The following is a 14,189-nucleotide window of genomic DNA, read 5'->3' on the forward strand; positions in this document are numbered from 1 at the left end:
GTTTGACTTTTTTAGACAAAACATTGCACAAAGTGCTTAAACTTTGTCTGAATTTTGGCCCAACTGAAAAGAATAATTACAGATAGGTGAAGTAGAATCATGTCCTTCTAGCTTTTCTGTCTTAATCTATTTAAAATTACCATGAATTGTACTTGCCCCAACTTTGACCATAATGGTTAGAGAGATAAATCACCCTCATAAGCTGAAAAACATTGCCAATTCAAAAATTGCATGGCACCCATCATTGACAAAATTTAATCTAATCATAGGTTTGGGTTTGAAATATTTTAAACGTATTTAACTTGTGTAAGATTTAGATGCTTTGCGAGACATAATAAAAGATGACAGGTTAATTAAATATTGGAGATGCGCCAAAACACAGATACCTCCTCATCACAGGGTTCAGCGGGTGCTTCCATCCCAAGTGTTATATCTCAGTTGTAGGTAAGTTCACAAGCTAATTAGGATCATGCTGGATGATTGGTCATTAGCTTACTTGAATAATTTGGTATTCAGTGTTTAGGAGAATTAGCATGAGGAAACACTGGAGTAGCATGCAAATATTTATTAATGAAATTAGTATTAACCCACAAGCACAGTTTTATAGGTTTCTTTTAAAATTTCACTTTAAATGAGCAGAAATAGCACTTTGGAGGAAGAGATAGCAAAATCTCCTATAAGAGGCAACCCAAAGGAAATCTAAGAAATCATGATTCCTAAATTTCAGATGACATAAAAGGTTGTCATCTTATATAATTTGTAGGTATATATGATCTGAAGTTTGTTCATTCTTGGGTGTGTGTGTGTATGCGTATGTGTGTGTTTGATGGACTGAATAATCTTGAATTATGCTTATACTAGTGTCTCAGAATTCTAGGAATTTACTAGTAAATGCATTGTTGTATAGAATAGGTTGACTTATGATCTCTGTATTTCCTTTATATCTTTTCATACACTGCCACCTTTCCTCTAGACCACAATAGTTTACTACAAACAATGTTTTATGCTTGTCTATCACTAGTATCTAGATTCTGAATAATTAAAGAAGAAACGCTTTAAATATTTTAGAAAATGCAACAGATTATATACATTAATTACGCATCACATACTTCAATGTTTGTTTTTATTACTTTAATTTATAATTAATAGAAAATTATATAAATTAAACTTTAACTATGTCAGTTTCTCTCTGTGTCTAAGTTAAGGAATTCCAAACACCTTAAAGAATTCCAAATACCTCTTTATTCCTCACATAGAATCTCTATAAATGATATTTTTTGGATTTTCAGTGAATCACACACACAAGCATACTCTAAGTAGTGATAATATTTTCCAGAATAGTTATCTTTTTATTCTGAATTATGGTCAAATCTCATTTCTGTGGACTGAACCCATACTATTCTAATGAATTTATATTAATAGAACACTTTCACAGAATCATAAAAAGAGTAAATCACACAAAAAGTCATTTATATTTGCTGTTTGAAATCTCTCCACTCAAAGCATGCATATTTTATAAGGAATTGGTAACCTCATGAGATATCACAGAGAAAATTATGACTGCTTGACCGTGTGTTACTGGATAAATATACCAGTTCTGAGTCCCAAAATGATGAAATGCCTGCAAGCCAATCTGAGAGAAATAATAACAATTTGCAATAATGTGTGCTTAGTTTCCATTTGTCCACCTCTGAGTACACTATTAATTTTGTGGTTAAAGGGCTATTATAGAAAAGAACAGAATGAGGTAATATTCAGCAGGTGTTAGGCAATATGTGCACATGATAAGCATAAGGGAGCCACCTGGGTTTGTCTAACTCTAGCCAAATCCATCTCTTATCCCATAATACACAATGATTCAGACAGAGAAAAAGAGAACAAAGTATTGCATATTACTTATTCCACATCTCTCTCTCTCTATATATGTATATATATATATATTTAGAGATATTCTATCTATAGATACATAATCTAGAGATATTCATATATCTTTATATATCTATATGGAGAAATAAACATATAAACCAATATATTTTTCATATATATGGAAATTCTATGGAGACAAATAAAATCTTTGTCTTTATGGAAATAATACTTACACTAAAATCTATATATTATAGTTCTACATGCCTCCTTCAAAAGTTGTGATATCCTTAAAAAAATTACCCTGGATGCAAGATTTCCTTCCTTTCTTTTTAAAAAATACTTTATTAAGAAAGAAAAATGTGTATCATTTCAAGCAATAGTAATCAATAAGGATTTGTAGCATGCTTTCTAACATTGTTGATCATCATAAATGGCAGCTAAATCTGATGCCAGATTATATCATTAATGCATTTGTTCAACAAATACTAGGGTTTAAGCTGTGTCCAAGAGAGTTACTGTAATAAGCATGTTTATGATAAATGTGACTTTCATCTCACTCATAAAATAGAAATGATAGTCCTATTTGGTAAGATTGGTAGTAATATATAATAAGCTAATTTAGAGTATTTTTTTAGAAAGATGTCTACTACTTAGTATACATTGAGTATGTGCTAAATTCTAGATACTATGCTACAATATTTTTATATGATTAAACCCCCTTATCCTATCTTATTTTCTTAGATCTTATTTGAGGGAAAAAAACAGGTGATTACCAGGGGTTAGCATTTTTTTTTTCTGAAATATTACTTTGATAGACAAAAGGTTTTATCTTGAAGGTCAAGGCATTATTTGTAATAAGAAGGATAAGCATGAGAATTTGAAGAGTCATGCTTTGCTATTCAAATATGTTTTTTTTGTTTGTTTTGTTTTGAACCTTTTCTACTGTCAATAACTTTATTATTCCACAAGCCCTCGAGAAGTGGCACAGATTTTCAACATAACCTCACAGGTGATAATACAGTTTATAAATGAGAGGATATGTTAGAAATGGTTGATTACCCATGTACTAGTTTGAGAAATGTACTATGTACAATGTGTTGTTATTGGGAAATATGGGGATGCAATATAATCAGGGAAGCATCTCTTCAAGTATGGGAAACATGATTCAGATCCCCAGCCAGTTCCAAATTGTGTTACAAAGTATGTTTTAAAGGATCAGACAGGGCTTTGGCTGAGACTAGGTCACTTGTGATACTTATGGATTGGTTATGAATCCCATTTGTCTGTGGACAAAAGTTTTCAGACAAAAGACTGCAGTATGGAAGTCTATTGTCACAATCAGCATTTGATGGTAGTCACTGAATGACTCAATCAGGTTGGATCACTTTCACCTACAGTGCTTGTGATGGCAGCTTAGAGATCAAATACATCTTTGTGACTCAAAACAGGTCCTGTAGCAGCTCGCCTAACTTACAGAAGACATATGAAAATAATATATAGGATACAAATGTTATTTCCAGTTTTCTATAGGTGTTAAAGTTAAGTAAGGGCCTCCCTGGTGGTGCAGGTGGTTGAGCACCTGCACTGTGAAGCTGTCCGCAGCCTCTGCAGCGCGGGTTCTATCCTGGCCAGCCAGCGAGAATCCCACATGGCGAAGCAGACCTCTCCTGTCTCGCCCCCTGCTCCCTTCAGCAGTGTATTTCTTCAGTATGCCTGTTCTGTTCCCCCCCACTCTGTCTTGGGTGAATCATCTCGCCCTCCTGCATATCTGGCCTGTACCCCGATTCTTGTATAAAAATAAAAAAAAAACAGTTAAGTAAGTAAATGTTTTTTATCCTTGGTAAGCAGTAAGAGGCTTGAGATGTAATAAAGACTTCTTTTGGGTAAAATCATGGAATTCTCTAAGCTTTTTGAAAATGAGGATGTTGATTTGTTTTCTGAGCATTCTTATTTTTCAATGTACAAAGAAAATTAAAGGATATATATTAGAAGAAATGTGTTAAAATTGAAATTTATTAGAGGACTTCTTCCAATTCTAAAAATTTTATTTAGTGAATACACATCAACTTATTTTTTATTTATTTTTATAAGAGGACAAATCCACTTTTATTTATTGCATTTTCAATATGCTTAAATTCTTTAGGATTTAGGGATACAACATCACACAAATTCTGTGTCTTGTGGCCTTAGCATGAAGGTTGCTTTGAAATTAGGCAGTAACCATGCCTGTGTTTCCATGGAAATGTGTTACCAATCCTCAAGTTACTCTAGTTTTATTGGGTTTTCCACCAGAAGTCACTGTGTTGTTCTTTGCTTTGTACACATAAGCACATCTTTTGCCTAGACAGAATTCAGTCTCATCTTGAATATAAACCCTTCCATTTTAAGAAGAGTTATATGTTCCCTCTGCTTCCAGAGACCCTCTTGTAGCCAGCCATATTTTAGAATTCCTGTTTCTAGCATTCCTCTACAGGATCCAAGATGGTGCAAAGGACAATTCAGTTTTTAAACCAGTTTTATTTCATGATGTGCCCAAACACTGAACATATTTTAAACCATACTCACCCGCTTTAGGAGGAACATTATAAAAAGTCTCATTTACAATTTAATTCTAATCTATTTGATTTGACAGGTTAAATGTGAGACTGTAAATAGAAAACTTGAAGGAAAGAGAGAAAAATCTCTTTGAAAACAAGCTATTTTTCCTGCCACTCTGTTAATATGTCAAGAGAAGGGTCTGAGAAACTTCAGGGTTAGAATGATTTATGGTGATGCATTCATTTAATTATCCTCCTAGAGTTTTGGATAACACTACCCAAACTCTTCTGGGTTTTCTCGTTTGGTTAATGTATCTTTTATACTAACATTGCATTGTAATTAAGTGGTCAAATTCAGCCTGCTACAATAGAAAAAGCTAAACTGTTTAGATTCCAGGAAATACAAAATCATCTCCTTTTCTCTGGCACCATAACTTTCATTTGTTTCGTGCTTCTTCCACCTTTCTGTCTAGTTTCAAAAATAGACCTTATGTAATATTAAAGAAACATAATATATGGAAAGCTGAAGATACTAGAAATGAAGACAAGGTTACCTCTGGTCTGAATCATGAGAGTCAACTGATATTTCTCCACAGCCTAGCAATGGAGAAAAAACTACAAGGTGAAAAAAATGCTCAATTATTTCAACACTATAGAAATTTTCAAATCTATTGTATGACTTAGGATGAGCATCTAAAACAGACATATGGTCATTTTACTTTTAGGAGTTGCCCAGGATTCGATATATTGAAGCTTTTATGTGCTTCAAATAACTAATCCCCCTAAGCAATAATGCTGAATAGAAAAGCACACCAACATCTTCCTCCCACTGAACTCCCCAAGTATATACTCATATTCCCTAGAGTAAGATTAAAAACAATTTCATGAAAATTTCTGTGTACTACAAATTTCTAGTTTCTCTTAGGTATAAGTATTAAATTTCCCCAGTGCTTCACATAGTTCCAGATCTTATTCCAAAAGAATGCACAGACTAATTAAGTAAAATGCGTTTATTTTAAAATCTGTGCATTTTTTATTTTGTGTGAACACAACACTGTGCAAAAATTAGAAGCCCCCTTATATTTGTAGTATAAGCTCTCCCAATGGTAGCATTATATACATTGTTAGCACCATATGGACATATTTAAAATTCCTACCATGTTTCAAAGCCTACAGAAAGGAAGGAGCCCCTTATATATGCTTGAAATTTTATTTCTATAATTTTAAGGGTTGAGTGAAAGACCCTTTAAAAAGATAGTCTTGAAGTCCAGAGAACTGACACCAATTCAGCTGTCACTAAACTAAAATGGAGAAAGAGCAGAAGACTTTGAAAGACACAGACTGTAAAAGGGGCAGGAAGTGTATCACTGATATTTTAAAAACTAAGTTGAGCTGCACACCATAAAAACTGTAGAAACCTGCCAACATCTGTGGGTGTTTCAAAATGGAAAATATTTCTTGGTTTTCTCACTAGTGTGCAGTATTGAACTAATTAAACAGTAGTCTAAATAACAGAGGTAGAAGAGTGGCTTAAGTCATTTGTATTTTCTTACTGAATTTGTGTGTCTGTAAATGTATTTTTTAAAAGACAAATCAAGTGAAAATTTAAGATTTCTCAGCCATTTTTTTTTTTATAGAGGCATGTTATTTATTTATTTGTTTTGTTTATACATGCACGGGTACAGTCAGAAGCACGGGAGGGTGAGAGAATTCACCAGAGCCAGAGCGGGGTGCAGAGCAGGCAGAAGGACCGAAGTACACTGCTGAGGGGAGCAGCGGGTGGCAGGAGAGGTCTGCGCGCCACGTGGGACCCTCCTCCGTTGGCCCGGGAGCAGCCGGGGATCGAACCAGCACCGCAGAGTCTGCGGGCAGCTTCACAACCCAGCGCTCAACCGCTGCGCCACCGGGGAGGCCCTCAGTCATCTTGTTTTAAATGTTGTGATTTGAAATGTGCTGCGGCAGACCTTAAGGTGATATGGGGCAAACGCGTAGGTAAAGGGATGACCAGGTGTGTGAGTCCTCATCTCTGCCTTAAGAATACAGGACAGAGATCAAAGGCAGATTTAAATCTGTAGTGAGAAATTGGAGAGCTGAGAAAGAGAATGAGAAGAAAATTTATTGGCTGGTACATGACAGGATATTGTCTATATAACCCGCAGATAGCATCAGCTGAGCAGAAATCAGGGTGCAAGCAGAAGCCCTAAAGGGCCTTCCCTGGTGGCGCAGCAGCCTCTGCAGTGCTGGTTTGATCCCCGGTTGCCTGCGAGGGTCCCACATGGTGCGCAGACCTCTCCTGCCACACCCACTGCTCCCCTCAGCAGTGTATTTCGTCAGTCTGCCTGTTCTGTTCCCCTCTCTGGCTCTGGTGAATTCTCTCACCCTCCCACGCTTCTGACTGTACCCAGTGCTTGTATCAATCAATCAATAAATCTTTTTTTTTTTAAAGCCCTAAAGAGAGTTACCTACCTGTGTTTAGTATTTTTAAAGTCACCTGGTGACTCCTCATTGAGCCTAGTTCCAGCACTCCCCATTCAGGGAATTGGGTGGCGTCCAGAAAGGTGCACAGTTACCATCAAGCACCATTATGAGCACCATCCACTGGCTCAAAAGACACTCCTCTCTGTTGCTCTTACAAATGAATGTTTATGTGAGATGGGTTGACAAAGAAGTTTCAGGAGCAAAAATCTGCCACCCTCAAATATGTCATTTTCTGCCAAAAGCTTGATTGCCAGCGTGATCTCTAAAGGCTGGGTATAGGTTGGTTTTGATGTTTATATCTAAATTTCTCTCTGTGTCTTTTCAAGAAGACCTAATCCCTTTAACTATTTTCCTTGGAGAAGCCCTAAATTGACTTCTCCCTTCTTCACCCAACTTCCCCTGCTTTAGTTGAGTTAGCTAAGGTGGGACCTAAAGCCACTGTGCACTGATTTGCTCGTGAAGCGGGGTCTTTCCCACATACAAGGGTTATAGATGTTATTGTGAATCTCCTACATGGCTTTTTCTCTTACTCTGTCTGATCCTTGTTTGACTATTTACCAACCTAGAAAAAAATCAGAGGGGTACAGCATGATTCTCCTGGCATCCCATTAAGGTCTGAAAATCCCCTGAAAGACTTACCACAAGGTAGGTGATTAAAAAGAGAAGTTAAAACTCTGTGTTACAAGCATGGCTAGAGAGATTTGTAGTTAGTTAATGTGTACATCTTCCTTTCCCTTTTCTCCTTTTCCATGTTGACTCTACTGTGCTGTGGACAAAACTAATTTTACACCCCTTCTTACAAACAGGTAAGACCATGTGAGTAATTCTCATTCAGTGAAATTTACACTGAAGGGATATTTAAGACTTTATAGCTAAGGATTTTAATTATTTTCAAGCCTCCTCCTCTCATTTTAAGCTTAACTCTGTTGTTATTGGAAATCCCAGGTGGGTGACGGTTAACCTATAGTGAAAAGAAAGGACTGCTTATATAGCCCATGGGAATTATGCCACTGGTACAATTACTTAAGTTAAGATAATAGAGTGGCTACCGATACAATATAACTTCCATGTACCATAACCACTGTAGGAAGATCTGCTGTTTGATCTGACATAAGTTCTGAATTTCAGGTCTTCTGACAACTTTATTTCTCACTTTAATTAATAAAATTGCAATCTGTTTTTTTCTTCAGTCTCTGCTATTAAGTTAGCATAATACAGTCCCTCAGGGACTGATTATCCCTGAAAATGGAAAGAAGGGTATCCCTAAGCTTCCAGAGTAGAAAGCCAGATGCAGTCAGTCTTCCCTTTGATCATTTTTATTTTAATTTACATCTTCATTCATTCTAGTGATTTTTAAATGAGGATAGAAATATATTTGCTTCCAAATAATCCATTTTATAATACTAGTTTAACAATCTCTTTCATATAAATTGTTAATGCTTTATTTTAAATCAGGTATTAAGCTATATTGGGTGCATACTGATCAGAAGGAAATTTGTCATACTGGTATACAGAAATTTATGAGATTATTAATGAGTAAATTGAATTTGATTAATGCTTTTCCTCATCTATGTGTGGAATTCTGCTCTGTGTTATATATTGCTTGAGCTCTCATCTAGTAAATTTTCTTATTTGGGAGATGTCATGGTGAGTGTGGTAGCAGAATAATAAACATCTAAGAACATCCAAGCACCATACTTATTTCCTGGGTATTGTTACCTAATGTGGAGAAAGGATCAAAGGGTCTTTATGGATGTGAATAGTGATATGGATTTTGAGAGGGGATTATGCAACCTAATCACATGAATTCTTAAAAGCAATTCTTAAAAATCAAGTGCTATTCCTGACTTAAAAGCCAGCATCACTCCTGTTAGAGAGAGATTTGACAATAGGAGAAGGGTCCAATAAATGTGATGGTTCTGACTTTGAATATGAGAGAAGGGATGTGGATGATGTCTAGAATGTGGAAAAGGCAAGGAAATGCATTCTTTACTGGAACAGTCAGGAAAGAACATAGCATTGTCAACACGTGAGAGATGTATGGAACTTTTGAAGTAAGAAATGTTAGAGAATAGATTTGTATTGTTTAAACTGCTAAGTATGTGGTAGTTTGTTACAGTAGCAGTAGAAGAGAGTACATAATTTATATGAGACATAAAAATTATAAGGAGAGAGAGCTGTGAAGGGATCTTGTAAGCATGAAGATGAGGACAACGATGAAACAGGAGAACTCAGAGATACAATTGTACAGGAAGAGCATGGCACTAAGTTCATTATGAACATGACTTGATAATTGACCTTTAAATGTACACAGAGGATGCTATTAAAAGAACAGCTGTTTTATAATCTCAACTTTGGGAAGAAGATTGAGGTAAAAGATCGTGTATGGGAAACAAAAGAAGATACCCAGAATGTGATCAAAATTTAAAGGGGACATTAACCTGTTTTTTCTCTTAAACCCTACAAAATTGTTCCCTGATAGCCTTAAAAACAGAGACAATAAGCCAAGTGTTCAAGATTCAGTTAAAAAGAACCTGGTTGTGTAGACACTGGGATTCATTCTTATTTTGATTATTTTAAGGTAGGTTAAACTTTGCACAATCCTGTCCTGTATTTTTTTTTCTTATTCTTCCCTGCTGCCAGTGATGAGTGTGGCACAAAAGCAGCAGAATAGAGATATCAGCAAATATTTTGTAAGGTCTCTTTACTTGCTTGTGTTTTATTCTAGGTTTATTAAGAAATAATTGACATAAAACACTGTGTGTATTTAAGATGTATAAAATCATGATTTATAATATATTTATTGCAAAAGGTTTACCAAAATAAGATTAGTGAAGACATCCTTCACCTCACATAATTACTGTTTTGTTGTTGTTACAGTGAGAATATTAAAGCTCTACTCTCATAGCAACATTCATGTATACAAAACAGTGTGGTTAACTGTAGTCACCGTTTTGTACTTTAGATGGCTGGAACTTACTCATTTTTTTAACTGAAAATGTAACCTTTAGCTCCCTATTTCTCCCACTTGTCAGACCCATGCAACTACCATTCTACTCCTTTCTTCTATGAGTTTTATGTTGTTAGAATGCACATGTAAGATCATACAGTTTTTGTATTTGCCTGACTTATTTCATTTAGTATAATGCCCTCAGGGTCCATCTATGTTGTCACCAAAGAAAAAATCCCTTGTTTGTTTGTTTGCCATGTGGATCCCAGGTTCTGGAAGAGAGGGAGAGAGGGAGAGCAGTTGTACTTAGACAGTAGTGTCTCCAATGTGAATATCTGTGAGGCTGATACTGGTGAAGTCTACAGGACTCCATAGCACTGTCCTGGCTGTTGGTGTCTTTAGAGGCAAGAGCTGCCAGGGTCCTCTGAAGAGGAGGCCATTGGAAACTGTTAACCCTTCATATGCATGGTTGATTCTGTTGCCCCTTCTCACCTTCCTGATTTCTAGCTATCTCTAGTGGGTCCTTGCTGCCGGGCCCTGAAGGACCCGAGAACCTGGTCATTGACTCAGCTCCCTTTCCTGGTGGCGAAGTAAACTGTTGCTAGTTGTGCAGCGCCCTGTTGTTGATGAACAATATGAAACTACTCCTCCTTCCCCTTTAGTGCGATGTTCCTCGGGTTTTTGATATAATGTGTTGCTGAATTTTCCATAGTGGATTCCTCAGCTCTCAAGAACTGCTTTCCTGATGTATAGCTGTCTAATTCTTAGTCTTTGTGATGGGACAGAGGCTGAGCTCTCCTGCTCCCCCTTGGGGATGTCACTGCTTGGTAAACCTCTTCTTTCATGGGATTTTTGTCTATTCATGTGCCAGTGGCAGTGTTTCAAATACAGTAGATTTATAATATGGTGTAATATTTGGTACAATAAATGGCCCTAACCATTATTCAACTCTTCTGTGTATTAGCCTTCAAAATACATTTTTAGAATCATTTTGATATCTCAAATAATAAGTAAAAGATAATGACAATTCTTTGCAGATTATAGTAACTCTTAAAATACAAATATGCATTCTATGTATATGAATGTGGAGTCATCTAATTTTACACATGACAAATAATTAGCTAATCATGTATATTCATTTATATATTCAATAATTATTAAGTGCCTACTATCTGCCATTCTCTGCTCTATGAATTTGAGATATAGAATAAACCAATGCTTTTATTTCCTTAAGGCCTATGAGCAAAGGAAAGGAGATAGGAAATGAAGGAAATAAATATATGTTTTGTAGATTAGTCAACTATTTCCATAATCATGATTCATAAAAAAATACCATAAGCAATATACAGATTCAATGCTATTCCAATCAAAATTTCAATGTCATTCTTCAAAGAAATAGAACAATTATTGATGAAATTCATATGGAATCACAAAAAACCCCGAATAGCCAAAGCTATCCTGAAAAAAAAAGAAGGGAATGGAGGCATCAGACTCCCAGACTTCAAACTATACTACAAAGCCATAATCATCAAAACCGCATGGTATTGGAACAAGAACAGACATACAGACCAATGGAATCGAATAGAAAATCCAGAAATAAACCCACAGGTTTATGGTCAACTAATCTTTGACAAAGGAGCAAAGACTATGCATTGGAGCAAAGAAAGTTTGTTCAATAAATGGTGCTGGGAAAACTGGGTCGCTACATGCAAAAGAATGAAGCTTGACCACCACCTCACACCATACACAAAAATCAACTCAAAATGGATTAAAGAACTAGACATAAGACCTGAAACCATAAAATATATAGAAGGAAATATAGGCGAAACACTACGTGATTTGCACATCAAAGACATCTTTACAGACACATCACCCAAAGCTGTGATAGTGAAGGCAAAGATAAACAGCTGGGACTATATCAAATTAAAGAGCTTTTGCACAGCAAAAGAGACAATAACAAAAACAAAGAGAAACCCCACCAACTGGGAGAACATTTTTGCACCCAACACTAATGATAAAGGACTGATCACAAAAATCTGCAAAGAGCTGATGAGACTCAACAACAACAAAGAAAATAATCCAGTCAAAAAATGGGCAGAAGAGCTTAAAAGAAACTTCTCTGAAGAGGAAATGCAAATGGCCAACAGGCATATGAAAAAATGTTCAACATCACTTGTCATCAGGGAAATGCAAATCAAAACTACCATGAGATACCATCTTACACCAGTGAGAATGGCACATATTAAAAAAACTAGCAACAACAAATGTTGGCGAGGGTGTGGAGAAAAAGGAACTCTTCTGCACTGTTGGTGGGAGTGCAAACTGGTCCAACCACTGTGGAAAGCTGTGTGGAGATTTCTGGACCTACTAAACATAGAGCTTCCATATGACCCAGCAATTCCACTCCTAGGTATTTACCCAAAGGACACAGAAACATCAATTCCAAAGAACACCTGCACCCCTATGTTTATAGCAGCACTGTTTACAATAGCTAAGCTTTGGAAACAACCCAAATGCCCAAAAATAGATGACTGGATCAAGAAGATGTGGTACATATATACCATGGAATATTACTCAGCATTCAAAAAAGATAAACACATGCAATTTGCTGCAACATGGATGGCGCTGGAAGGGATCATGCTCAGCGAAATAAGCCAAAAAGAAAAAGAAAAATACCGGATGGTCTCACTCATAGCAGGAATCTAGAAAACTTAAATAAGGGACCAGGAAAATGAATAACTATAAGAAAGTGAAAATCAAAATCAACAAAAAAACTATGAACCAGAGACACTTTTAGGGGGGCGGGGGCGGGAGGGGAGGGATTGGGGTCAGAATGGGGGGCTGCAATTGTATGGGGAATATAACAATAAAATTTATAAAAAAAAAAAAAAAGTATAGAGCAAATAGGAAAAAAAAAAAAATACCATAAGATCCTGTGCCTTATAACAATAAACATTTATTTATCCTGCCCATGGATTTGTGGACTCAAAGGACTGTTTTGGATAATGGGTAGTCTGGACTTGACTCATGGAAGCAGATTGGGTTTTGTTCTCTTCTCTCTTTAGCAGGAACTTCTTAGGCATGTCTTCCTCCTATGAGAATCTTGGAATCCTAGGGAAAAATCAAAATCTCAGACTTGTATGAAACTTTTACTGATATCACACCTATTTTTCTCTAAAATACAAAAAAAAATATTGGGGTAACTTTGAGTTTTAGTATTATATGTTTCAGGTGTACAGCATTATAATTTAATATATGTATACACTACACTGTGATCACTACCAAAAGTCTCGTTTCCACACATCACCGTGCAATTTACCACCATTACCCTTTTCAACTATCTAGAACCCCTTTTCTTTCTGATAATGACCAATCTGTTCTCTGAATATGAATGTGTCATTGTTGTTTTATTTGCTTTCTTTATATTTTTGTCATTAATGTACCAACCAGTATTCCTTTTCCAATTTTCTTTCAATTTTACTGATTATGTAAAAGAAAGTTTCAGCCTGGAGTTAATGTGTACTGAAAATTGTTATTTTCAATCAAGATGGAGCAGCCTCAGGCTCAGAGCCTTACATTGCAAAGATGCCCGATCAGGATTCAAAAATGTGATTTTGTTTCTTTGAATTTATTGTTTCTGTCTTCTGTGTATGATAAGTAATACCATCATGCCATTTATAGTGACATTAATGATATGAAGTGTCCTTTTAACATGAGTTCACTGAAAAGAAAAAATAGTTTAATGAATGGCAGTATTTGAGATAAATATAGGACCTAATAATTCAAGTTTTGAAAACATACCTCTAATATAAATTCTTATATATTTTCAGAGACTATTGTAAGAGCTTCTTAAAGTGTTCTTCCTGCCTTCATTTGCCTCCACACTGCATAAAAATTTACCATACTAAAATATGAACCTGATGAATTTGCTCTCTTGCTTCACTGGCTCATCCTTGCCTTTGGAAAAACCTAAACTCTTTGACATGGTATGTGTATAATGATGTTCCAAATCTGAGCCCCACCTCTTGATATCCCTTAGCGATACCAAACCACTGAAGTCCCTGACAAGGACATCACAGGTACATTCTTCATACCCACAAAGAAATGCACACTTTTATTTTCTTGAACTGTAGGGTTTCCTTATTTTATACATTTTTCAACTTTGATAGAGAAGTTCACAGAGAAATATAAAAATTAAAAACAATGTGTGTGACCTTAAATGGCAAAGATTTGTCTTCATGCATTAAGACCACATGGAAGGTGGAGATAGTGGTGAGTTGAAAAAGGCTGGCCAGTTAATAGGTGATGAGGGATATTGTGGGCAAGTCATGCCAGATCTGACTTTCAAGACAGACTGG

The sequence above is a fragment of the Talpa europaea genome (assembly GCF_964194135.1).
Source record: "Talpa europaea genome assembly, chromosome: 5".
Classification (NCBI taxonomy): domain Eukaryota; kingdom Metazoa; phylum Chordata; class Mammalia; order Eulipotyphla; family Talpidae; genus Talpa; species Talpa europaea.